General features: G+C 39.6%; 1 protein-coding gene and 1 long non-coding RNA gene across 4 annotated transcripts in view; both read left to right on the top strand.

Moving 5' to 3' along the window:
- Window positions 1–26,555, top strand: part of ARL15 (ADP ribosylation factor like GTPase 15) — a 442,112-nt gene that overhangs the window by 251,311 nt on the left and 164,246 nt on the right. The window lies entirely within an intron of this gene.
- LOC146395549 (uncharacterized) lies at window positions 2,925–10,033 on the top strand. Its single transcript, XR_014831331.1, has 2 exons — window positions 2,925–6,832; window positions 7,240–10,033. It is a non-coding gene; the product is annotated as an uncharacterized LOC146395549 (long non-coding RNA).

The following is a 26,555-nucleotide window of genomic DNA, read 5'->3' as shown; positions in this document are numbered from 1 at the left end:
CAGCCAATGGAATACACGAGGCTTTCTCTGTCCATCGTTCCTCTTTTTTTTTAATTGGAAGGCATTGCTTATGAATTAGAGCTCTTTAATTTGCTCCCTTGACAAAAGACAGCATGGTTATTTCTTCCTAGATAACCAAGTCCCATTGTCAAATATAACTGCTGGGGAAAAGAAACACACTGTGAGTTCCTAAATTTTAGACATATTCCACTTATTTCCAAAATCTCCCTTATGTTTCCCTCAGATATTTTCTCAAATATGAAGGTATTTAGGCCTTCATCAATCTCTTAAGCTATTCCCATATTGTAAAGAAAGATAGCCATTCAGCCAAAGTCAGAAAGAAAATGGCAAAATTACTTTGAATCTAAGTCTGTCCACTTCTGTAACTCCTGTTTCCTTAAGATACTATTTAATGAAAAGCTTTGATGAGATTTGCCTATTATAGAAAGGGGATATTTGCACCTGGTATTTTTTTTCCTTCTAAATATTGGCCTTCAGAAGGAAGAACTAGGAAGTGACTGAAGCCTCAGCTTCCTTCTCTGCACACTGAAGTTACAAGAGCCATGTGCTCTTAGAGACAAGCGGGGAAAAAAACGGAAGAGGGGTTGGTATGAGGGCTGCCTTCTTCCTTTCTCTGTTGAGAATAGTTGAGTAAGTGATGTTTCTTTAGTGTATGAAGGCGAGATAGAATATATTGAATTTGAAATAGCAATTTCAGTGAAAAGAGGTGCTTTTATAAATAATGATACAACAATTTTTTAGCAGGTTGTTTTTCCTTCCCATTATGAGTGTCTGTCTGTACCTACATGTGTAGGTTTTTGTGGTTTTTGAACAGATGGGGCTTAGCATTATTGTTCATCACCTTATGACAGTTAAATACCAAAGTCAGCCTGTAAGGAAAAAGATCATAGAGCCTGAAAATTCCTTTTGGAAATCTTTTAGAATTTTCATATGGTTGTTTCATAGCAAACCCTGGAGCATTTTCCTGTTTGTTCATTATGCCCAAAGATGCAGTAGTTGATTTGCATTCAGGAATTAGGTTGAATAAGAATATTTAGTAGGGTGGCGATGGTCACACTATGAGAAGCCCTGGAGAATAGGGGCTGGTTGAGCGGGACTCTTTGAACATAAATACATGCATCAGGGAAACAGTTGTCAGGTTCTGTTTCAGTTCTTTCTTTCTCAAGTTGAATACATTTGAGATAGCATCCCATCCTTCTAGTTGCTCCCTGACTCATGAGTGGAACACACATAGAAGCAGTTGTTTAAACAAATAGATTAAATACTTTTAACCACATTTTTGTTGAAAGATTTTAAGGCTAGGTAGAAATCACAAAGGAACCAATAACTAAACATAAGTAAACTTAATATGAACTTAATATGATAATACACTTTCATGAATTGACATGGGATCTTCTTTTTTTTTTTTGTCTTTTTGTCTTTTTGTCTTTTTGCTATTTCTTGGGCCGCTCCCGCGGCATATGGAGTTCCTGGGCTAGGGGTCTAATCGGAGCTGTAGCCGTCGGCCTACGCCAGAGCCACAGCAACGTGGGATCCGAGCCGCGTCTGCGACCTACACCACAGCTCACAGCAACGCTGGATCCTTAACCCACTGAGCAAGGCCAGGGATCAAACCTAAACCACATCATTCCTAGTCGGATTCGTTAACCACTGCGCCACGATGGGAACTCCTTTTTTTTTTTTTGACTTGAGCTCTGGGGTGAATTATGTCCCTTGGAAATCCATACATTGAAGCCTTAACCCCTAATGTGACCATACTTCAGACGGTAATTAATGTGAAAGGAGGTTGTAAGGGTGGGGTCCTCTAATCCAGTGGAATAGGTGGCCTTTTAAGAAGACTTAAAAGGTGGCCTTTTAAGAGAGACTCACCACCCTGCCAACCCCCTTCGCCAAAGTCCTTCGGGGATACAGCAAGAAGGTGGCCATTTATGAGCCAGGAAGGAAATCTTCACCCGAAACTGACCATGGTGGCACTTGGATTTTAGACTTCCCATCTTCTAGAACTATGAGAAATAAACTTTTGTTTGCACCACCAGCCACTGTGGTATTTTGTCATGGCAGCCCAAACAGCTGTTAGCAATTTACAGACCCGAAACTAAAAGCTTTCAGGTTGCCATCTTCTTCCGGTCAGTGAAGAGAGTTGTTCCACCTTCACTGCTCCTGTGTGACATTTAAAGTATGTGGTTCTTCTACAGCCGAATTGCTCTAAATGCATACATTTCTTTTCTTTTTTTTTTTTTTTTTTTTGTCTTTTTGCCATTTCTGGGGCCACTCCCGCGGCATATGGAGGTTCCCGGCTAAGGGTCGAATCGGTGCTGTAGCCACCAGCCTACGCCAGAGCCACAGCAACCCAGGATCCGACCTGCGTCTGCGATCTACACCACAGCTCAGGCAACGCCGGATCCTTAACCCACTGAGCGAGGCCAGGGATCAAACCCGCAACCTCATGGTTCCTGATCAGATTCGTTAATGACTAAGACATTATGGGAACTCCCTAAATGCATACATTTCTTGATTTTTTTTTTAACCTCCTTATTTGACATTTATATTTTTAATGAATTTTGAAATATTTTGAACACGAATAATTATTTGAAATTACTATTTAAATACTTGGTTCTTACCTATTTCCATGATTATTTCAAGTGAGTTAAAGGAAAAAAAGTATAAAACTTTGCCTGCTTTTTTCTGGGGGTTGGTAAGGACATGATTCAAGAAAAAGTGTTTTTATTTTATTTTTTTGCCTTTTATTTTGTTTTTTTAATAACGATTTTTATTTTTTTCATTATAGCTGGTTTACAGTGTTCTGTCAGTTTTCTACCATACAGCAAGGTGACCCAGTCACACATATATGTATGCATTTTTTTCCTCACATTGTCATGCTCTATCGTAAGTGACTAGATATAGTTCCCAGTGCTATACAGCAGGATCTCATTGCTTATCCATTCCAAAGGCAATAGTTTAAAAAGTGATTTTATAGCCATATCTAACTGCCTACTTAAAAATATCATTGATAGGCTGAAATCATCCACCTCCAAAGGCACATGTGAAGAATCGTGTGTAAAAATGAGAAGCTAAGTAACTTGAGTACGGTGCCCTGGCACCTGGCCCCACTGAGTGAATTCTCTCCTTCACAATGCCGGCCTTACTTCTCCCCTCAACTCTCCACCTCACTTTGGTGAAATATTTAAACATTATTAATCTTTAGAAAGATTCCTGTCATAGAGAGTACCTCTCTAACTATAGAATTCCTGTGTGTCCTGTTTTATTGGAAACAATGACATCTTTCCGGAAGTACTTTGTGATTCAAGCCCCCTAATGCACGGCTTGTTCCTAGAACTTGCTCATAGAGGTGGTTTTTTAAAGGATTAAATAAATATGCATTTAAAATTTGATTTTCTTTTGGACTTTGGTGTTGAAGCACATTTTACATCACTGCCTAGACCCTTTGTCCTGTTTCCTATGGATTATCTGTCTACGTAATTCATTTAGAAAGAACATCTGCTAAAGGAGAGGGGTTTTTTTGGTCTTTTTACATTTGTTCCTTTCCTCAACATTGCTCCATTTCCCTCCATTTAAAAATAAAAGGAAGGGTTATTCAGAATGAGTTTCAGAAAGTGTTGATATCATGTAGGATTGCCAGTGAAAAGAATAATTTTCAGGCAGAGGAATTTTGCATTAGCACTTAATGTTGAGCGCAGTTTGCCTGTTGCTTGGTTCCCTTTTAAGATTCATGGTTATATTCAGTTTTCTTTCAGTTCTTTATTCTGTGGTTATTGGGTTGGATGTTTTGGTTCTCTTCAACAATGGATGCTTTGAGTAATGAACTTCAATGCATAATTATCCAATGAAATCATAGTGAAGGGATGAGATGACAAAAAGCCAACTTATTTTGAGGAACTCAGAATAATTCTGTAATATAGGCATTAATCCATACTTGAATATTCCAGCATCTGATTTTATCATGATCATTTTACATGTTTATATAAAGTATAATTTAAAATTATGAACTTTTGAGACTCTACTTGCTATTCATCTTTAAATATCATTTACATTTTAAGAAGTACTAAATTTGTTATTAAATCCATTAACGGCTAAATTCTTTCTCATTGCACAAGGTCATGATAACAGTTTATTTAAAAACCATGTCCCTCCTTTGTCACTTAACAGGTACCTTACGTGAGCACGTAATCATAATACAAATTTTAAATTGTTAAACCGATTTTCATGCTATTAGGTTGACTGTAATTAGCTACTATGTGATCATTTTTCTTTATGATTTAATACTTTACAGTCATAAAAACATTGTTGGTAGTTGGAGATGGTGCTCATTCTGTTTTGTTTAGGAAATACGCATCAGTCTTACTTTAGTGAGAATAATGATTCTAACTATTAGTGTTAGGTTAGTAATTTTGGAGGAAACTTCTATTTTACCTCATCTTGCAGCAAAGGGGATAGAAGGAAGGTTGAACATTTATAGTGGGCCAATGCTTTTAAAACTATTGCCAGAGTCCCTGGATACCGTCTATGTACATCTGAATAGAAGTTTAAAATAAAACATATTCCTGAGGGAGAAGCACTGAGCTTCAGGTATGTGTCATTTGCTGGTTTGAGGGTTTCATGTGTGTGTGTGTCCATGTTGTCTCTGCCGAGGGTGTTGGTCAGGAATTATGTCCAGTGAGTGCAGCCATTTTGCTGCCTGACTCCTAATGTATATTAACCTTTACTGTTACCACATCAGCTGTGGAGTAAGCACTTTGTGTATTCTAAAAAGCTTTTCTGAGGATTTTGTGTTGGTTGTGATACATTTGATGCTTAGGAGCCAGTTTGGTTCAGCATCAAGAGAAGAACTCAGCAGTTTCGTCGTTAGAAGTAACTCACTGTGCATGCCTTTTTTTATTATTATTATTAATCTTAAGAGGGTTATTATAATAATGGATAAATTAAATTCATAAGAATCTTATGTGGGCAATCCCTTTAAGTACTGGGAATTCTATTGTTTCAAAGAAATAATTAGTTCAGAGTTTATTTAGATTCATATTATCAAATTGGCATGATTCAAGAAAGACACTGTCATCGTGCGTTTTCCCCATAATGCTTTATTAATTATATATTTTGAAAGGAATGGTTTCTTAGATTCCAGAATTTGCCAAAATGTTCACAAATGCATGGTAAAATATCTTTTAAAATGTACTTTAAAATCTGAGATCAGTTGGCTCTCTACCCATCCCTCTCCCACCTTTGAGGTAAAAGCCTCATGTCTTTGCCAAGTAACAGAAGACAGCTCACCTGGATTGAAGTTTGCACAGAATGTTGGGAAAAGAGTCTGAAGTTGTTGGGTTTTTTTTCTGTTTTTTTGTCTTTTTCTTGCCTCTTCTAGAGCCGCTTCCCACGGCATATGGAGGCTCCCAGGCTAGGGGTCAAATCAGAGCTGTAGCCTCCGGCCTACACCAGAGCCACAGCAACACGGATCCGAGCAGCGTCTGCGACCTACACCACAGCTCACGGCAATGCGGGATCCTTAACCCACTGAGCAAGGCCAGGGATCGAACCCACAACCTCATGGTTCCTAGTCGGATTCGTTAACAACTGTGCCACGACGGGAACTCCAAAGCTGTTTTCTCATTATCAGTTGTTTTCCCTGTTTTATCAGTTGTTTTTTTACAAACTCTATGCATTATTGGAACATTTAGTGTAAGTATTCAGACTGGTTTTTTTTCCCCTTCCAGCACTGAGTTTTCCCCCACATAATGTCTGATGTAGGACACTAAATTCCTTCACACCTTTATAATACTCAGTGCTTTATTGTTTGGAAGGCATGTTGCTTTGGGTGTGAGTTTGTTACATTTACTCAGTTTCTGAGTTCACTTTTCTGGAGAATACTTTCATGGAGTAGAGAGCCACTACTCCAGCCTGTCTTCAGGGACTGACCTTTGAAAAGCGTATTGAACTAACAGGGTAAATTCCTATGCTTGCTTCTTTGAATCCATGTTTTCTTTGTTATTTTCAAGATATTCCTACCACCGTCGTCTTTCAGTAGCAGACACAGTTTGGGAAAACATCACTTTATTCTTTGCATCCCATCTAAAGAAGGTCAGAGTTTGAAGAACTCAAAGGAATGAATGACAGTAAATTAATAGGCATGAGTAAAGTTTATCAGTACTCTTAATTTCTCCCTGTCAAGTTTGCATTTATGATAATGAAGCATAACTAAGTACCTTTGGGATTACTTGAAACATCCCCAATTGCATAAGTGTATTATTGTAAGGGAAGCTAATAAGGATTTACCACCCCTTCAGCTGCTAGTGAATGGAAGAGTCTTGCTAAAACACATGTTAGATGGTACTGAAGATGGTCCAGTGGATGGCTTCTTCAGGAACCTTTTTAGGAATAACAGTGGTATCTGCCTCCATGGATGTTTAGTGCACAGTGGGGAGGATGCACAAAAGACCACTCCTACATGGACCTAATTAACGCTGTAAATGTCATTCATTCAGTTTCATCTTTTAGGTGTTGCAATTATGTACCTCCAGGATCTATTAGAAATCACTGCCTTTTAAGAAAGATATCAACTAGAATTGGAATGTTTTGCCCTTGGGGAGATGATTTTTACAAGATTCTTTTTTTCATTGTGGGTTAATTCTGGGGTGAGGATCACCTTCTTGAAGAGCATTTATGTTCTTTGTCGCTGTTTCAAAGAGTTTATCACAAAGACTTTAATGTTAACAAATATCATGGGAGTTCCCATTGCGGCTCAGCAAAAACGAATCAGACTAATACCCTTGAACCCAGGTTCGATCCCTGGCCTCGCTCAGTGGATTAAGGATCCGGTATTGCTGGGAGCTGTGGTGTAGATTGCAGACACAGCTCGAATCTAGCGTGGCTGTGGCTGTGGCATGGCCCTGCAGTTGCAGCTCTGATTTTACCCCTAGCCTGGGAACCTCCATATGCCGAGGGTGCAGCCCTAAAAAAATTCTTTTTAGCTTTTGTCTGCTTATACATAACTTTATTGAGCATGATTGTACTAGGAATAATTTTAAAATAAAACCGTATTGTCAGATAGGAAAGATCAAAATTAAGAAGAAAGTGGATTTACTATATACCACTAATACCATTCAATTAAAATTCCTTTGAATTGGCAGAGTGTCCGTCATGGCGCAGTGGTTAATGAATCCGACTAGGAATCAGGAGGTTGCGGGTTTGATCCCTGGCCTTGCTCAGTGGGTTAAGGATCTGGCGTTGCCATGAGCTGTGGGGTAGGTTGCAGACACGGCTCAGATCTGGTGTGGCTGTGGTGTAGGCTGGTGGCTATAGCTCCAATTAGACCCCTACCCTGGGAATCTCCATATGCCACAGGTGCGGCCCCAGAAAAGACAAAAAAAAAAAAAAAAAAAAAAAAAAGTCCTTTGAATTGGTGAATGGTGGAAAGCAGCAGTTCTGAAGTCTTGTGCCTTTTCTTAACGACATAGCAATTTGTCTTTTATCCCTCCAGTTGGAGAAAGACATTTAAACTCACTAGATTTTAATACACAGATGCATCAAATTTTACCAAAGCAGGAAAGCAGGTATGAATTAAAAGTTAACAAAATGTCTTTTCCTATGTGGCTCCTCATCTCCTTTATCCTTCCCCCCTCTTCTCTGTGGTTTTTAAGCTTTCTCTTGAATTTACAGCCTTTTATCGCAGTCTGTGCTTTATGAACTGCATTATTCCCAATCCGTCACTTTTAAGGAGAAGAGGAGTAATAACGATCTCCGCCACATTTTTGAATATTCATTAAGGGTTAGGCAGTGACTTCTCAAAACCACACAGTGAGGTGTAGGCGCCATCCTCCTCCTTCTGTAGATTAGGTTCAGGTTGTAAACCATGGACCTGGTGTTTGAAAACCCATCTGTATGATTTAGAGACCTGAGATTTTTTTTCCCCCTATACCATTTGAAAATGTTATGATCTAGATCTGGCATATAGTAAAGATGCTAATCAACAGGGAATTTGCCACATTAGTGAGCTAGAGGAGAGGCTGACTGAGAGTGTGAATATTCCGACTATCACCTCATGAATAAAATAGTTCCCCTCTGGTTTCTGTCTGCTGCCAGCACAAATGAGACCGGAAGGCAACACCTGGGACGTGGGGCCCCACCCAGTCTCCACGACAGATCTTGGCATTCCTTCTGAAGCTGTAAAGAAGCCTGGAATGTTCGAACTAGCAAGCGGCACAGTAGTCAAGACGAGTGCTGTGCTTACGGCACTGCCGCGTCCCCACCTGCCTGATACTCACACATCCAATTGTAAAGTTTCTTGTTACTGCTAGTTTGAGGCACCTTGGTGTCTCTTGGCTTTTCTTTTAATCAAGGGGACTGGAAGAAGGAAAACATTTCTTTAGGGTTTAAATGATGTCAGTAATTGGCAATGGGAAAAAGGAAATTTAATCTGAGATGATCACAGAGTCACTGGTCCTTTCCTTTTATAAGTAGACGCCATCGGACTTTTTCCACTTGCTTTTTCTGACGGTCGTAGTGTTTACTGCTCTAAGCAGGGGCCAGCCATATTTTTATATGAAGGCATTTTTCAACCAACTTCTAAAGTAAAATGTTAACACTCTTACTTGAGCTCTGGATTTTAGTATATCCTGCAAAGCACAGGCTTGCCTCAGCGTTGGAGTCCTCTTGTATATGTGTTGAGAAGTTCAAAATTACCCCTTATTTATACAGCCTTTGGCAGTTTGGGCAATGTGTTTTGTCACCTGTTTGCTGTCTTATGAAGAGCTGGAAAGTTTATGAAGAAATAGAAAATATGACTTTGAGCCCTTGACATTTTAAAATAAATGTACATATTGTTAGTGACAGATTGCTTAACTTGGCTTTAGACACTTAGCTATGTTTCTTGCCAAAAGTAATCCAGATGTGCATAATTTACCCGGCTGCCATATGTGCACTGACATGTCTTTCTATAATCAACTGTCTGTTCAGCATGGTTACAGTTAAATGTTCTTTTTTATCAACAATCTTTTGAAATAGCACCGACTTGATAACTTATTTTAAATTTAACAGCTTCTCAGAGAGTAATGCACACCCAGTTTGGCTTTAAACCGAAATGACCAGACATGTTGAGTGTCTAGAAAAGACATTGGCAATCCAAATTCTCTGGGGCCCTGTGTCTTTCAAGGGGAAGATCTGAGATACCAGCCTCAATGTGTGATTCCACTTTGCTGAGTTTCTCAGGAGGGTAAATGGAAGTACATGTACCCGGTGAAATATTGTCAAAACAGCAACAAACGAGGAACGTATCTCATGAAGTAATTTGTTTTGGAAAGGAAGTGGGGAAAATGAAATCTTGAGGCTGGATGAAATAAATACGTGGAAAGAGGACACTTCAGTCCTCTCACTAACTCATTATCGTTCGTGCTATGTGCGGGCCACGTCTGTGACTTCGACAAGGGTTGTGGAGCTGTACGGGTTGCCAAGCCATTTATTTTGTTGAACAAAGGCATTATTTTCTCAAGGAATTTGAGAAAATGTATGTATGATAGGAAATGCTACTTCTCTACAGCATATTAAAATTGATGTTTAAATGTCAATGTAGAGAAATTTAGACCACGTAACAGTGACGTTCCTGAATGCTTGTCCTACCCCTGAGAGATAGTTACCTTGAAACCATGTCCTTGTTATTTGTGCTCGGTGACACTGAGCCACCATCAAGTCTAGACAGGGATGTTGTCAACCATGTGTGTCCTTGTTTGTTTGTCCACAGCTGCAATTAGGTTTTTCACACTGGCCCCATCTGTGGAGGCTGTTTGCGCAGTGACCTCGGCCAGTTCAAAATCTGTGCAACCAAGCGCGTGTGTAGAGCGAACTCAGAGGACAGATGGTAGGACCGATGATGGGGAACTGTTTTGTTAGTGATTGGGACTGATAGTAACCAACCTGTGCCATCCTCAGTACGATTTAAAAAGACATACCCTGCATTCTGTTACAGTAAAACAGAAACTGGCTCAGTGTCGGCACCCGTGCCCAAAAAGAGTGAAATCCTGGCAGGCTGGGAGGAGGATCTAGTCTTTATTATTTTTGTAGCCAGTATGTAACTCCTATTTTCTAATCGGCCACCACTTTCCCTGATACCATCCAGCAGAAAGTTCTGAACCCTAGGGCTCCAGAAAAAGCAGAGAGGCCTGTAGGAATTTTAGGTTTCCACTTGAATACTGCAGCTTGTGTCTGGCTTTGAAAACAGGGTCTGCATATGAAAAAAAAAAAAAAAAAAAAAAGTCTGATTTAGACTGACCTGTAACTGTTATTTATTTACTCTGCCTGAGCTCGTTTGTCAATTTACAGTCTCTTATGAATGATTTGCATTTGCAGTTCTTTCTTGCAAATGTGAGATGTTCAAGTGATAGCTTCTACAAGCTGCCAATCATTTTTTATGATTAAAGACATTTATTTATTGGTATATCTAAAGATACAGCTCTTTAACAGACATATGCACCCAAATAGTCATATAATTTCATTTTAGAGGGGGAATTACTATCATCATTATTAATCACCACCATCTGTATTTGTTTAGCCTTTCCTCATAAATTTTGAATTAATAAAAGTGAATTAAGAAAATTTTCCCAAGTTGCTAGAGTCATCCAAATGTAGATAACCGATTTTTTTTTTTTTTTTGCTTTTTTTAGGCCTACATATAGAGGCATATGGAGGTTCCCAAGCTGGGGTTTGAATCGGAGCTATAGCTGCCAGCCACAGCCACAGCCATGGCAGGATCCGAGCCGCATCTGCGACCTACACCACAGCTCACAGCAACGCCAGATCCTTAACCCACTGAGCAAGGCCAGGGATCGAACCCACAACCTTGGGTGGTTACTAGTTGGATTCATTTCTGCTGCACCACAGCAGGAACTCCTGATAACTTATTTTTAACTCTCAGTAACTTTTAAAATGTCACATTATTTCAGAGATGCTCATAATTCCTTAAAAAATTATATGCTAATAAAGCAATTTGAAAATAACAGTGATGACAACAATAGTAATTACAATGTTAGGAATATTTATTATGCTGCGTACTGTTCTAACCTCTTTACATGGCTCCCATTTAGTCTACTAATAACCAGATGATGTGAGCACCATTACTGGCCTAACTTTATGGATGGGGGTACCAGAGTCATACAGCTAGGAAATGGCAGAGCTGAGCTAAAAACCCAGAGAAGTGACTCTGGTGACCCTTTTTCCTAATCAGTCTGCTGGTCTGTCTCCTAATGATAACAGTATTAACATCTCACCCTTACAAAGAGTCTGCCAGGATTTCACTGTAATAAGATGGCATGATCCTGATAAACATTTTCATTTTTTTTGTGCTTGAGAAATCATAATTAGGATAAATATGCCTCAGGATCTCCTGTCTGCTTTGTTTATGTAAATGCCTCACTCTGATAAATTTGCTGCCTATTATAGGATTTATGTCACCTGGCTTCCCTGTTGAAGTCACTCTGTAGAACTGAGACCCCTTGCACTGACACCAGTGACTTATAGCTGTTTATTCTTCCGTTAATTTATAAATTAGGGATATAGACTAAAAAAGAAAGAGAAATAAAGAGAGAAAAAGGGAGGGAGGGAGGGAAAGGAATGAAGGAAAGAAAGAAAGAAGGAAGGAGTTCCCCAGTAGTTCAGTGGGTTAAGGGTCCGCCATTGTCATTGCCATGGCTTTCGTTACTGCTGTGGTGTGGGTTTGATCTTTGGCCTGGGAACTTCGAAGCCTGCAGGCATGGCCAAAAAAAAAAAAAAAAAAAAAATGAGATACAGAAACAGACAAAAGACATAGTTCATCCTGGCAAGAAATTCCCTTAGAATGGCTCAAATGGTCATAGTTGATTTTCTATAAATATTGGATGAACTGACTTGCTACAGACCATTTCTGATGTGTGTGCTAATTGTCTATAACAATTTTCGAACTGTATTTTTCTGCTTCTCAGTGTCACTATAATAGAACTTATTGATTGCATCTTACCTTACTTAGCATCTAAAACTTCTTGTTTTGTTTTAATTCATGTACTTCTCTTCCAACACTCGACCTCCACTCCCGTTCTCTCTGAAGTTTGATATGATAGAAAGAAGACAGTTTAGAGTGAGCTGTCCTCAGGTCAAATCTTACCTTTCCCACTTCGTAACTGTGTGACTATAGGCAAGTTCTCTGGCTCATCATTTCCCTACCCCTCCAGGCCTAGATTGGAGATTAAGTCAGAAAACAAAGTGTCAAGACCTGGCCCTCCGCCTTGAATTGCTGACACTCTGGTGGAAGGAAGAGATATACAAATATACCAGCAAGTGATAAGTATTACAGAGGTGGTGTTAAGAGCTTAGAGGTGGATACTAAGTATTGGTGAGTGAATGAATGTGTGGGTAAAACTTAAGAAAGGGAGCTAAAATATATACTAAGATTTCATGTCAGGAGGTTCAGCACAACCCTAACTAGCACATGGAGTGATTTTATAAATGTCCATTCATTCATATATTATTTATCGAGTTTTATATGGCAGTTTTATGTATACTATTTACTGGCGATAATAAAGGGCATGGTTATTGCTCATGGGAAAAATTGAATTATTCATTTTCCTGAATATTAAGTAAAAGCACTTGAGTTCTCTGGTCAAGTGATTTAGTACAAACCTTTGATAGACTGATTAGACCTTCCCTATAGCATCAATAAACCTATTTAAATTGGTACTTCCTTTGGATGTTTTTATTTTAAAATCTCCTTTTTAATGTAAATGAACTACGAAAAAGATGAGTATATAAACAGCTTGTGTCTAGATACCCTCTCATGCCTGCAAGCAAGGCATATATCCCTACTTTTCCAAAACCTTTAATCAGATCATCTGTGAATATAAGTAGTTTATATCACAAAATGAGTAGAATTTATACAAGTATAAGTTTTATGCTTCTGTCTTGCATCACAATGATGCAGATACTGGAGGAAATTACAGAAGAATCTTTTCCCATGTCTTCCTAAAATGCAGTGTAAATAGCAGCGTATATTGTCAATCTCAGTAATAATAACACCCATGAAGTACTGCTTGCTTAGAGGAGTGAAAAAAATATTTTGATGTTTAGCAAATGCTATCCCAGCAGTGCAAGAAATGCCAATTTCCTGTTAGATGTTGTATCAGTCATTTCAATTGCAAGTAGTTATTGAGCAAACGTGGCCAAATTTTCATCTATAAGCAATTTACATATATATATATATATATATATATATATATATACACGCACACACATATATATACACACACACATACACACACACATATATATATTTCTCCTTTGTGGATGTGTTGTGCAGTAAATCTAAGAAATATTTAAAAGGAATTTGTTGAACAGACCTAGTCCAACACCCATCCCACCCCCCACCATACATAATAACCTTCTGTCTTGGTAATTGATTTAGTTTCTGCATTGCTCTCTTAGTAATAATTATTCTGTATTTGAAAACAGTTTTTTATTGTAAAACAATATAACAAGGATGTGGAAAGTAGAGTAGAAGCAAATTTGTAATCCCATTTCCGTAACAGAAGGTTTTGCAATCTCTGTCCTAGTGACATTTGGGGCTGGATAATTCACTGTTTGGGGGGCCGTCTTGTATATTGTAGGATGTTGAGAAGCATCGCCATAGCACCCCCTGAACTGTGACAACTGAAGATATCTCCGGATGTTGCCACGCATCCCCAGGAGGGCAAAATTGCCTCTCCTCTATTTGAGACTTGCCCTAATACAAAGCTCTTATCAATGAGTGTTTCCTGTCAGTCTTCATACAGATCTACACACACTCTTACAGAACTATAGTAAGTGTGTGCATAATGCTCTGTTCTGTCTTTATCGTATAATATCTAAGCATTTTCTACTGTTACATAGGTAACAAATTATCACTTTTTAATTATCTCTCTTGAAATTATTATGAACAATGTGGCAGGGAACGTGTTTGTGCATATACTTTTTCTGCTTTAAATTTTCCTTTTAAAATGTGCACTATGTTGCCTGTGTTTTCTGTTCTTGATCTGTTTGTCCTGGGAACTTCAGCTCAGGTACAATGGAACCAGATTGGCCCTATTCCTAGAAGATAAAGCATTACCCAAATTACCTATAAATTCTAAAGGAGTCTGTGTCCTTATAAGGCAAAAGTGTTCAAACATGCCTCAAGGTGTTTCTGGTCCCCTTTGTTCATGGAGGGGCCTCTTTCCTCCTCATGTGCTTCTCACTCCATGTGGCCTCTGACAGGAGAAAGTACCCAGGCTTTGGAATCAGACAGGCATGGATTCATTCATGTTCTGAACATGACTGGCTTTTTAATTTGGGGCAGTGTACATTCTGAAACCTTCTCCTCATCTATAAAAAGAGAGAAAATACAGTCTACTACACAGAGCTATTGAGATGCTTAGAAATAATGTTTTTAAATGTCTGGCAGAATAAGTAGTCAATAAATGGTAGTTACAAATAGTCATAATAATAATAGCATGGCTTAATTTTCTTCTTGGTCTAAGCCAGCACTGTCCCAAATATAATGCAGAGCACAAATGTGAGTCACCTATGCAATTTGAATTTTCTAGTGGCCACAATAAAATCAATAAGAATAGGTGACATTAATTTTGGTATTGCATTTTAGTTAACTCAATATTTATAAATAACATTTCATCATGTAATCAGTATTAAAAATTATCAGTGAGATGTTTTATAGTCTAAGTCTTTGAAATATGATGCACATTTGCAGGATGGGCACAACTCAGTTTGGACCAGCCACATTTCAGGTGTGCAATAGCCAGATGGAGCTGGTGGCTACCATATTGGATAACCCAGCTCTCAGCAGTACGTGAAAGGTGCCCAGGCTAACACGTGTACATTAATAGCAAATAAATTGTTATTAAAGATGATAGGAATGTCTCCCTTAAAGATAAATAGTTGTAGTTATCCTCGACTTTCCCCGTTTTTATAGCAGGAGAGAAAACAGTTACACTCTTTTTTTAAATTAAACTTCTCAACTTTAACTTCATGGTTGTCAGTAAAGATACCTTACAGGTCCTATCATTTTAATGTACATTATATTTTAATCACATTCAGTTCAGGTTTTGACTTAGTTTGTCCAAACTTTTCCATTCGGAAAGTATTTATTGAGCATTTACTATGTGCTGGCACTGTGCTGACAATGTTTTCTGCCATTAACTTTTTTAGTACTTGTGAAAACTTCAGTGAGGTCAGTGCTAATTATTATCCCCACTTTCCAAATGAGGAAATTAAGGCACAGAGTAGTTAAATCACATGCCTGGGATCACACATTCAGGATGTGGAAGATTAGGATAAAAATTCATGAAAACTGATATATAGCTCCATACACTCCAAAAAAAAAAAATCACTGTGATGCTGGCTTTTCCTCAGTGCTCGTGTTTTCTCAAAACAATACAATTATTTTCATTTCTTCCAGTACTCAGTCAACCTCAGGGCTTGCTATTCCCATTGGATGGTCACAGCCTTTACTGGGTTTTCCTTAGGTGTCCTACTGGGCAAAAAGCATTGTTTTGGGGGCAGGGTGTGGAGGGAGGGAACTGGCAGAGGAGTGAGTATGGGGTTATAGCCCCCATGATTTCATATGGATCATGTCCTTTGTATCCTTTTCTCCTTTTAAGGGATAATAATCCCTTCCTCTGTACGTCAGGATAATAATCCCTTCCTCTGTACGTCAGTATTACGTTGGCATATTTGTAGCACTTCTCTTACTTGCCCAGTCCAAGTTCAGGTTGGAGGAGGGGAAACAGATGGTGAAGAATAGTGCTTGGTTGTTACACGGCACCCATACACTTTCGTGGGATAAAGTGCTGCCTCTGAATTTCTGAAGGAAGTCAGAGAAAGAAATGTATTATGTGAGTCTGACTCACTGGGCAGAATGGGCAAGATAAATGGTGGGAAAACCAAAACCAACTTTTCTGTGACCTTATGTGAAATTCTGCTTTGTGCCCTTAACAAAATGTTAAAAATGATGTGGTCAGAGAAGGAGAGCTGCAGCCCAAGAGACAGTATTGGAAGGAGAATTTCTAATTTTAAAAAGCAGCCTGCTAACCTCATAGCCACCGCTAATGGCCATATAAATATTAATAAAGCTTTAAACACCTCCCAAATTAGCTTTATTTTTAAATCAAAAGTGCAAGACAGGGAAGTGGTAATTTGTGTTAGTCCGGCAGACATAAAATTAATTGAGATAAAAACAAGAGGTAGCAGGCAAACCCTTTGGGTGAAAAAATAATGAGTTAGGCTAACTCACTTAAGACAGTTTTGAGAGAAGCATGATAACAAGAAATGAGTTCACGTTATTGAATCCGGACCTTGTCTTATGTATCGGTGTTCCTTAGCAAGAGAGTCCAAGTTGTAAAAGCAACTAAATTCCCATTGTGTGGCCTTACTGCTGACTGCCGTGCTGCGTGAGAAAGCCACACGCATGCAAAGCTTTGGGTTCGCCTCTCGGGTAGCTGTGCCAGGTGTGCTGTTCTACATCACTCTGGAAGCCAGACAGTCAGGATGGCAGAATGCGTGGGGACCTGAAGGACACAGGGAAGCACAGGAATAAAGAAGTTGATTTGCACCTGTGAGTCTGGCCTGTATTCCCCAGATGGGTTTGGCCACAGAGTGAAAACCGCATTAGGGGGACCCCACAGACCCCCTAGCTTGTGCAGCCGGCCCATAGTCCTTCAAGGCATAAACCAGTCGAACGCCTAAGACTCATGATACCCTGCCTTCTGCAGGATTTTCCTCAGCTGTTACTGGCGGTTTAGGTTTTTTCCTCTTCCTGACATCCTCTGTCTCATGTAGGAAGAATTTCTGTTTGAAGTTGTGTGAAATCATTCTCCTATGAAAGGATTATTGTGTGAGCTGAGGAAATTAGATTGCACAACTGGGAATTTAAACATAAAAGTAAACAAGCAACCTCAGAGGAACTACCAGATACTATGACTGCACAAGTTCTGATTTCTCTACCTTTAACTGCTACTAAAATTTGCATCCTCTGGTGGCCATTTTATTTATTTTCTTGCAAGTTCTTCTCATGAGCTTCATAGTTTGACGGTTATCATCTGTTTTTTCATTCCTGAGCCCAATTTTGGTTCTCTCTTGACTCTGTCTTCTTCCTAGATGCTCTTTGCTATAGACCCTGATAGAGAGTATCATTTGTTAAGAAACTATGTTCATCATTATCAAAAGTCCAGTAGGTTGTGACCCCAGCCAGTGTTCTTTTCATGAATTGATACATGTGAAATGTGTCTTTCCACAAAAATCACAGCTTTGAAAAGAAGTGTGTAGCCACCTTCCAGTTTGGGCCAGAACTAGAATATGAAATTCAAGCATTAATTTTCCACAAACCCTTTTTTTCCACACACTAATCTCTACCATCCAAATCAGTAGTGCTGATGGAACCAGATAACTAATGTGCATGCTTTAAAAAATTAACTATACCGTGAGACAGTGATTCTACAAAGTAGGTAAGCCATAACTACAAAGCCCACAGCTCCTTTAATTACCCTGTTTTTCCATCCTGGTTCCTGCCATCACTCCCTCGAGTTAATTATCAGACTTTATATCTTTCCAGACCTTTCAGTATACTTTCTTACATTTTACATATATATCCAGGGGAAAATGAAATATTGTTTTCTGTCTCTATATCTTTGCATAAATGCGGTAATACAAGCGTATGGTGATCTTCTACCCAGGTGATAAAATGAACCAGTGTATCCCATCATTTAAGTACAGCTGGATAAGCTGTTACTTGAAAATTAAAGTCCAGGGACTGTGTTGAATGCAAAATCTGAAAAAGGCCTGAGGACCCACAGGATCAGTTTTGGCTGTTCTCACTCATGTTCAAGGTTATTTTACTTCACAGTAAAGATGGTGTTAGAAGTGGGGGACCTGATCAGACAGGGGGCAGTTTCTCCATGTTTTCTAGTTCTTTGAGCCATTAAGCCTGCTCCATTGTCATTCCTTAGGAAGCAGCCATATTCTGTCACTTGGCCATTTTAATAATCCCTGTGTTTCCATTAGGCTGAGGTCACAGCGACCTTTATTCTATACAAGTAAAACAGGAGGTACAGGTACAGAATCAGGAAGAGTAATAGGGATTGTATGAGTGGCTTAAAGACCATGGAGTTATATGAAGTCATTTCCTTTCTTTCTTTTTTTTTTTGCTTTTTTAGGGCCACACATGCAGCATATGGATGTTCCCAGGCTAGGGGTCGAATCAGAGCTGCAACTTCCAGCCACAGCCACTTCAGTGCTGGATGTGAGCCTCGTCTGCAACCTACACCACAGCTCACGGCAATGCTGGATCTTAACCCACTGAGCAAGGCCAGGGATCGAACCCGCATACTCATGGATACTAGTCAGATTCTTTACGTCTGAGCCACAGTAGAAACTCCACGGCCATTTCTTGAGGAGGTGAGTTTTGCACTGGGTTTAGGAAGGGATATATTGTGATAAATGTAAAGGAGTGTTGCATTACAATTATTCCTTAAAAATGTATTCAGAACCCAATCACACCTCACCAACTATGCTGCTCACACTTGGATTTCTCACATGAAGGTAGTAGGTTCTGACCTTCTCCTGATTCCCACCCTTTTGCTCCTCTAAATTTGATTTTCTCCAGGAAGCTTTTAAAAATATAAGTCAGATCATAATGTCAAAAGTCTCCCATGGAGTTCCCGTCGTGGCGCAGTGGTTAACGAATCCGACTAGGAACCATGAGGTTGCGGGTTCGGTCCCTGCCCTTGCTCAGTGGGTTAACGATCCGGCGTTGCCGTGAGCTGTGGTGTAGGTCGCAGACGCGGCTCGGATCCCACGTTGCTGTGGCTCTGGCGTAGGCTGGTGGCTACAGTTCCGATTCGACCCCTAGCCTGGGAACCTCCATATGCCGCGGGAGCGGCCCAAGAAATAGCAACAACAACAAAAAAGACCAAAAAAAAGACAAAAAAAAAAAAAATTAAAAAAAAAAAAAAGTCTCCCATGGCTCTCCATGGTAAAAGCCAAAGCTCTGTCTGGATTCCACCAGCTCCCTGCCTTTATCTTCTAGCTTTTTGCCTTTTGCTCTGTCACCTCCAGCCATGCCATCCTCCTGCTCCTTGAACCTGATAAGTGAAAGCTCAGCTCGGAAATTTTGCTCCTGGGATTCCCTCTGCCCAGACACCCTCAGGGCTTACTTCCGTGAGGAGTTTTCTCATTTGTCACCTACTGGAAAGGCTTTCCTGTGGCCCTGCCCCCGTCACTCTCTGGCTCCTTTACTATTTTATTTTCTTCTTCACAGCACTTATTACCTTCTCACATATTACATATCATTTGTTTATTCTTATCTCACCCCACAAGAATGTTAAGCTCCTGAAGACTAAATAGCCAAAAGTGAAATAATAACCAAGTTGAAGGGTGTCCTTTTTTTTTTTTTTTTTTTTTTTTTTTTTTTGGGTCCGGTCCCTGTCAGCCAGAACAACACCTGGCCTACAGTAGGATTCAAGAATTATTTGTTTTGATGTTCCTGTCGTGGCTCAGTGGAAAGGAATCTGGCTAGCATCCATGAGGCTGCAGGTTTAATCCCTGGCCTCACTTAGTGGGTTAAGGATCCAGCGTTGCTGTGAGCTGTGGTGTAGGTCGCAGACTTGGCTTGAATCTGGTATTGCTGTGGTGTAGGCCAGCAGCTACAGCTCTGATTCATCCCCTAGCCTAAGAACCTCCATACGCCACAGGTGTGGCCTTAAAAAAAAGACCAAAAAAAAAAATCTGTTTGCTTTGAACAAATATTTGTTCAGGGAGGGGAGGGGAATGGGATGGACTGAGAGTTGGGGGTTAGTAGATGCAGGCTGTTACAATTAGAATGAGTAAGCAACGATTCCTACTATACAGAACAGGCAACTATATCCAGTCTCTTGGGATGGAACATGATGAAAGATAGTATGAGAAAAAGAATGTATATATATGACTGGGTCACTTGCTGAATAGCAGAAATTGACACAACATTGTAAACCAATTGTACTTTAATTTTAAATAATCAGAAAAATATTTGTTTAATAAATCATATAAAATAGTAAAGCTAAAAACTCTAAAAAAAAAAAAAAAAGAAGTGTGAGGGACCTTTTTAAAAATCAGTCTTGATCTAAAAGGTCCTTGGTTCATTCCTAAGTTTGGGCACAAAAGAAAAAGAAAAATTAGTTTTGACTAGTACTAAGGGAGCCAGTAAATAAGAGGAAAAGGAAGGAAAATGGTACTATCAGATATCTGATATCCTCATATATTATCAAACTAGGAGGTTTGGGAGATAATCCTGTGCTTTCAGGAGTGACGTATGACTTCCGTCTCTCAGGTTCATTACAATTCAAGTATGGTACTATTTCATTAATAATGAGAATTGAGCCCCTGTTTAGTAAATAACCAAACACACAGTAAGGAAAAGAACATGATGTGAATAGATTGTTCTTTTTATTTTTTATTTATTTATTTTTTGTCTTTTTGCCTTTTCCAGGGCCGCTCCCATGGCATATGGAGGTTCCCAGGCTAGGGGTCTAATTGGAGCCATAGCCGCCAGCCTATGCCAGAGCCACAGCAACTTGGGATCCGAGCCAAGTCTGCAACCTACACCACAGCTCATGGCAACACCGGATCCTTAACCCACTGAGCAAGGGCAGGGATCGAACCTGCAACCTCATAGTTCCTCTTTGGATTCATTAACCACGGAGCCACATGGAACTCCAGAATGTTATTTTTAAACAGTGGCATAGTTCTATGTTAACCTGTTTCATGTCCTTGAAATTTGTTGTCAGTCTTAAGGTTTTCATTTTTGAAGGAAAACGGTGTTGATAATCTTTTAGAGGCTTCAGAGAGAACATTTGTTGCCTTAGGACCTGCTCTAGGAATATCAGAGAGGGAATACTGAAAAGTTTAAAGACAAGCTGTTTAGAAGAGAGGGCAAGATGAGGAATGATTTTTTTGCTTTTAAAAACATCTTTTAGGAGTTCCCGTGGTGGTTAACGAATCCGACTAGGAACCATGAGGTGCTGTGGTGTAGGTTGCAGGCGCAGCTCAGATCCCAAGTTGCTGTGGCTCTGGTGTAGGCTGGTGGCTACAGTTCTGATTTGACCCCTAGCCTGGGAACCTCCATATGCCATGGGAGCGGCCCAAGAAATGGCAAAAAAAAAAAAAAAAAGACAAAAAAAAAAAATCTTTTATTCCTAAAGATCCCACAGGATTTTACCCACTGATATTTACAAGGTTCTGTTCTTCAGGCTGACCGTAAATCACTCTTCCTAAAATTTAATCTCCCTTTAAAAATGATTTCTATCTTCCTGTACATTTCTTCTTTCCCAAACTCTCTTTTTGCCAGTTCGTTAACTTGTCACTGCATCATTCCATGTGTGTGCTCATCACCAAAATCATGATCATCAAAAGCCTGCTGCCTACGCACAGCTTTCCATTTAATTCTCAGAACTGCTCTGTGCACGAGGTGTTTACTGGCCTCTTACACTCAGAGGAAGTTGATGTTTAGAAAATTTAGTAATTTGCCGAAGGCCATTTACCTGGTAAGTGACAGAGCCAGGCTTCAAAGTCAGGTTTGTTGTGCTACATCATGCATGATCTTTCCATCCCATCACACTCCTTCCTCAGAGTGCTCCGTGGCCTTTGGCATCTCTCCGCAGCTCTCCAGTTGTTAGGTGCTTCATTTGTCAAATGGGGGGTTTGCATCAGATGTTCTTGAAGTTCCCTCCCCCTCCCCAACCACTCTGTGGCTTTTATTACTGGAGGTAATAACAGCTGCCACTATCAGGTTAAATTATTTACAAGCACAGTTTATTACAGTCAGTAACCATATCAGTGTGATGTTATTATCCCCAAGTTTTGGAGATTCTTTTGTCACTTTTCTGCATTCACCTTTCCAGTTGATTTTTTTATTTATAAATGTTAAAAGTTACTTCAGGGAGTTCCCGTCATGGCACAGTGGTTAACGAATCCGACTAGGAACCATGAGGTTGCAGGTTCGATCCCTGGCCTTGCTCAGTGGGTTAATGATCCGGCATTGCCATGAGCTGTGGTGTAGGTCGCAGACACGGCTCAGATCCCGCATTGCTGTGGCTCTGGTGTAGGCTGGCGGCTACAGCTCCGATTCAACCCCTAGCCTGGGAACCTCCATATGCTGCGGAAGCGGCCCAAGAAATGGCAAAAAGACAAAAATAAATAAATAAAAGTTACCTCACATTATAAAGCTCTATAAATTTTGGCAAATGCTTAATGTCTTATATCTAACTTTACAGTATTATACAGAAAAGGCTCACCTTCATAAAAAAAATCCCTCAGTTTTATTTACTCTCCCATTCTTGAATCCCTGGCAACCACTGATCTTTACTCTCTCTTTATTTTTGCCTTTTCCAAAATATCACAAAATTGGAATCATACATTATGTAGTCTTTTCAGACTGGCTTTTTTCATTTAGCAATATGCATTTAAGATTTACTCTGATGTCTTTTTGTGGTTTGATAGCTCATTTATTTTTATCACTGAATAATACTCCATTGTATGGCCAGACAACAGTTAATTAATTCAGCTATTGAAGGACAACTTCGTTGTTCCAGTTTTTATAGTTGTACATAAAGTTGCTTAAACATTTGCATGCTGGCTTTTGTAGGAAAGTAAGTTTTTACATCGGTTGAGTAGTTGTCCAGGAACATGATTGCTGCGTCTAATGTTAAAACTGTATTTAATTTTGTAAGAAACTGCCAAAGTGTCTGACAAAGTGATGGTACAATCATGCATTCTTACCATCAGTGAGCCTTTTGCTTTGCATCTTCACCACCAGTTGGTGGTGTTTGTGTTTTGGACTTTAGCCATTTTCATACATGTTAGTACTATCTCCTTGTTGATTTAATTTGCATCTCCGTAACATCAAATGATGTTGAACATCTTGTACTATGCTTAGTTTCCTAAGTTTGGTGAGGTGCCATTCAGGTCTTCTTCCTTTCTTTCTTTCTTTCTTTAAATCCCATTGTTTCTTTTCTTTTTTGGTTGTTGTTTGTTTTGGCCATGCCCACGATATGTGGGAATTCCCGGGCCAGGGATCAAACCTGTACCATGGCAGCAACCTGAACTACTGCAGTGACAATGCCAGATCCTTAACCCTTTGCATTGCAAGGGAACTCCTTACTCTCTTTTTTAAAAGAGACTCTATAATTCATATATGTTGCATATATTCTTTTTTGTATTAAATAATATAAAATATTAAAACACAACTAGGGAGCAGGAAAAAAACTTTGAGCTTCATGCCATAGGTGGGAGGGCTGATTAGATCAATAATTTTGGGTTAATTCATTTATTTTATTTTATTTTTTACATTTTAGGGCTGCACCCGGAGCATATGAAGTTCCCAGGCTAGGGATTGAATTGGAGCTGTAGCTGCTGGCCTACACCACAGCCACAGAAATGCCAGCTCCAAGCTGCATCTGCAACCTACACCACAGCTCTCGGCAATGCCAGATCCTTAACACACCAAGGGAGGCCAGGGATCAAACCTGCATCCTCATGGATACTAGTATTATTCGTTTCCACTGCACCACAACAAGAACTCCATAGGCCTAATTTCAAACTCCAGCTTTGCTATTTACTAGTCTTGTGACTTTGGGAAAGTTATGTAAGCTCTCGAGAGCCTCAAATTCTTCACACTGAAAATGAGAATTTTTCTGTGATGATTTATTGAAAATGATAGGATTTGGTAGAGAAGTAGAGACTGAACTCGTGTATGCCATAGGAGATGCTCAATAATTAGTGGTCTCCCTACTCCCAACAATAGGGAGTTGACTTGTTCCTTAAACAAATATTTGTCAAGTGGCAATTTTGAGCCAGGAACTGTTCTGTGTATTTGGGATAATTTCATGAGTCTCTGTGTGGCGGGATTTATAGAAGTCTTTTAAACTGGTTGTGAGATTTACTCATAATTTAGAAAATTAACTTGTAGGAAAAGACCAAAAGAAGAGAATTAAGTTAGCAGATTCTTCTAAAAGTTCAGATTAGAGATTTTAAGAACCTAAAAGATGGAATTGAGGATGGAGAGGAGGGACCAGCTGAAAAAGATGTCTCAGAAGTGAAATCCAGTAGATGTGGAGATGACTTGTGATTGCAGGTAACAGAGATCATGTTAGCAATGACTGACTTTTTCCAAATGGGATACTAGTTTAGAAAGGCGCAAAGTCACTTGGAATGTTTTGGTAATCAACACAGCTTGAAATACACACACACACACACACACACACACACACACACACACACACACACACACACACACACACGCTGTCCCTTATCGAAATTTCTTATGTAAAACTGTTTCCTGGAGAAGTGCTGATTCCCTAGTCAAAACATTGGAGGAGAAAATGAAGCACTCAAGTCAAATAGAAAACCCTCAAGATTAATTTCCTAGAGTCATTAGCCACCAAAACTTTTCTGCATTGGTTCTAATAATTGCATTGCTGAGCATTTTAAGAGATAGCACAGTACTCTTCCTTGTCTCATAAAGTTAGAATGTTAGTTTTTGCTCAATGGCATGGTTAGCTCAGCAGCAAAAAGAACTGCACAATTTCATCCTCAACTCTAAGTTAAGCAGAGCCTAGAGATAATTCCCCTGTGTGTTTATAAGGAAGAGTTAAATCCCTCCCAGTGTAATGTAGCACCAGATCGAAGTAAACAGACTATGATTTCAGTGCTAGACACAGCCTTAAGGCAGAAGAAATTACACTGTCATACAGAGGATATGTAGCTGCTGCTATTTTAGTGCTTGAGTTCTTTGTTGTCACATAGTTGAAGGCAATCCAGATGGAGAATAGTGTTAACCAACAAAAGGAGAAAATTTCGTGCACATGGTTAGAGGGATGTGGGGGAAGAGGAAAGCTATAGTACTGTGTCGTCTGAACATACCAGTAAGGGGTCCATTCCAATAATCCCTGACTTTAGCTTGTCTCCTCATTCTTACTGGAAGCAAGTTGTTCACAAGAACAAATGCAAGCTGAAGTTTAAAAACTATATTTCATGACACGATTTATCTGCTGTTGAAGGATCTAAAAATCATGATTGCTACTTTGAGTTAGCTTCCAATTGCTTATGAGATAAGCTTGGGGTAAAAATGCAACACCCCCTTTCTTGTTATCTCCAATACCATGAGAGTGCTGTTTAAGATATATCATTTAAGAAGCATTATAATATGTGCCTCTGCATGTCTATGTCTTCAGAGATATACGTGGACATTATAGGCAGGTTAAAATCAAAAGACTTAGACTAGACACTATATCACCACCAATATGGGGGTTCCTTCAGTTGCTGGGTATGTCTGTTCCAGTTAATTAAGCATTCCGAAAATAGGAAAATCACTTCACGTTGGGTTTGGAGACCCACTATAACCACTGTGAGACAGGTGTGGGCTGAAATTCCATGGATCACCTGACCTCCAAGAGTCCCTACCCTGATTAGTAGGCCACCGAGACGTTTTTGGTCTCTTGGAATCCGGGTTAGCTCAGAGCCACTGTTAAGTAATCCCTGAAGGGTCTCATATTTCCTTTTCCCCATTGCACAGCCAGTGGTCCTTTTGGGGAAGGTTGGGAGAAAAAAGAATACAAATGTGACACGGTGTAGAATTTTAAATGAAAGGTAATTGAGTATGCAAGTAGTATACTGTAAAAATGTATGACAACACTGAAATCGTCTCTTCCAAATAATTACTAAGAACTAGACATGTGAGCTAGTGGAGAAAGATGTAGGATAAATTTGGAAATCATCATAGCATTAGAATGAAGAGTAATACTTAGGTGACTTTAACATACTTTGCAAATAGAAATGCAGACTCAATTATATGGTAATGAATTAACTCAGGATAACATAGTTAAATGCATGATCCATGCCATTTCTGCGCTGTTCCGTCACGGGAAACCTTATTCTCTCTTGATGATCTAGTTTGTCTTCGGTATTTACTGACTATAGAATGGTGTCTTTCCAGCAACTCTTCTTCAGTATTTTCTGAGAACAGTATCCTGTATTCTTTTGGGGTGCTACCCCCTCCACAATCTTTACAAATTCTGTTGTTCTGTCAGTTTCATTACTCTGCCTGCTGGCCACAGAGATGGCCAATCAGAATCCTTTCCTGAGGAGTTCCCGACATGGTACAGTGGTTAAAAATCCTACTGCAGCAGCTCGGGTTGCTAGGGAGGCATGGCGTTCAATCCCTGGCCAGCACGATGGATTAAAGAATCTAATGTTACTGCAGCTGTAGTGTGGGTAGCACCTGTGGCTCAGTTTATATCCCTGACCAGGGAACTTCATATGCCCTGGGTGTGGCCATAAAAAAAAAAAAAAAAAAAATCTTTGCTTGAAAATTTTTTCCAAGACGCTGGCATTTTTACCTTCTCATTTGCGGCTAAACTGCTTGCTCCCTTCTCCTTCCTTCCTCCACTGCCTCCAGCTCAGGAAGACATTCAGCATACAGCAGGAGAGGAGGTTAGCACATGAAGAGAAAC

Source organism: Sus scrofa, chromosome 16 (genome assembly GCF_054392235.1).
Source record: "Sus scrofa isolate SSC_HxYL_T2T_F1_AM1 chromosome 16, Sscrofa_HxYL_maternal_Yorkshire_Landrace_v2.0, whole genome shotgun sequence".
Classification (NCBI taxonomy): Eukaryota; Metazoa; Chordata; class Mammalia; order Artiodactyla; family Suidae; genus Sus; species Sus scrofa.
Note: the sequence above shows the minus strand (reverse complement) of the source record. Positions and strands in the feature narration are given on the sequence as shown.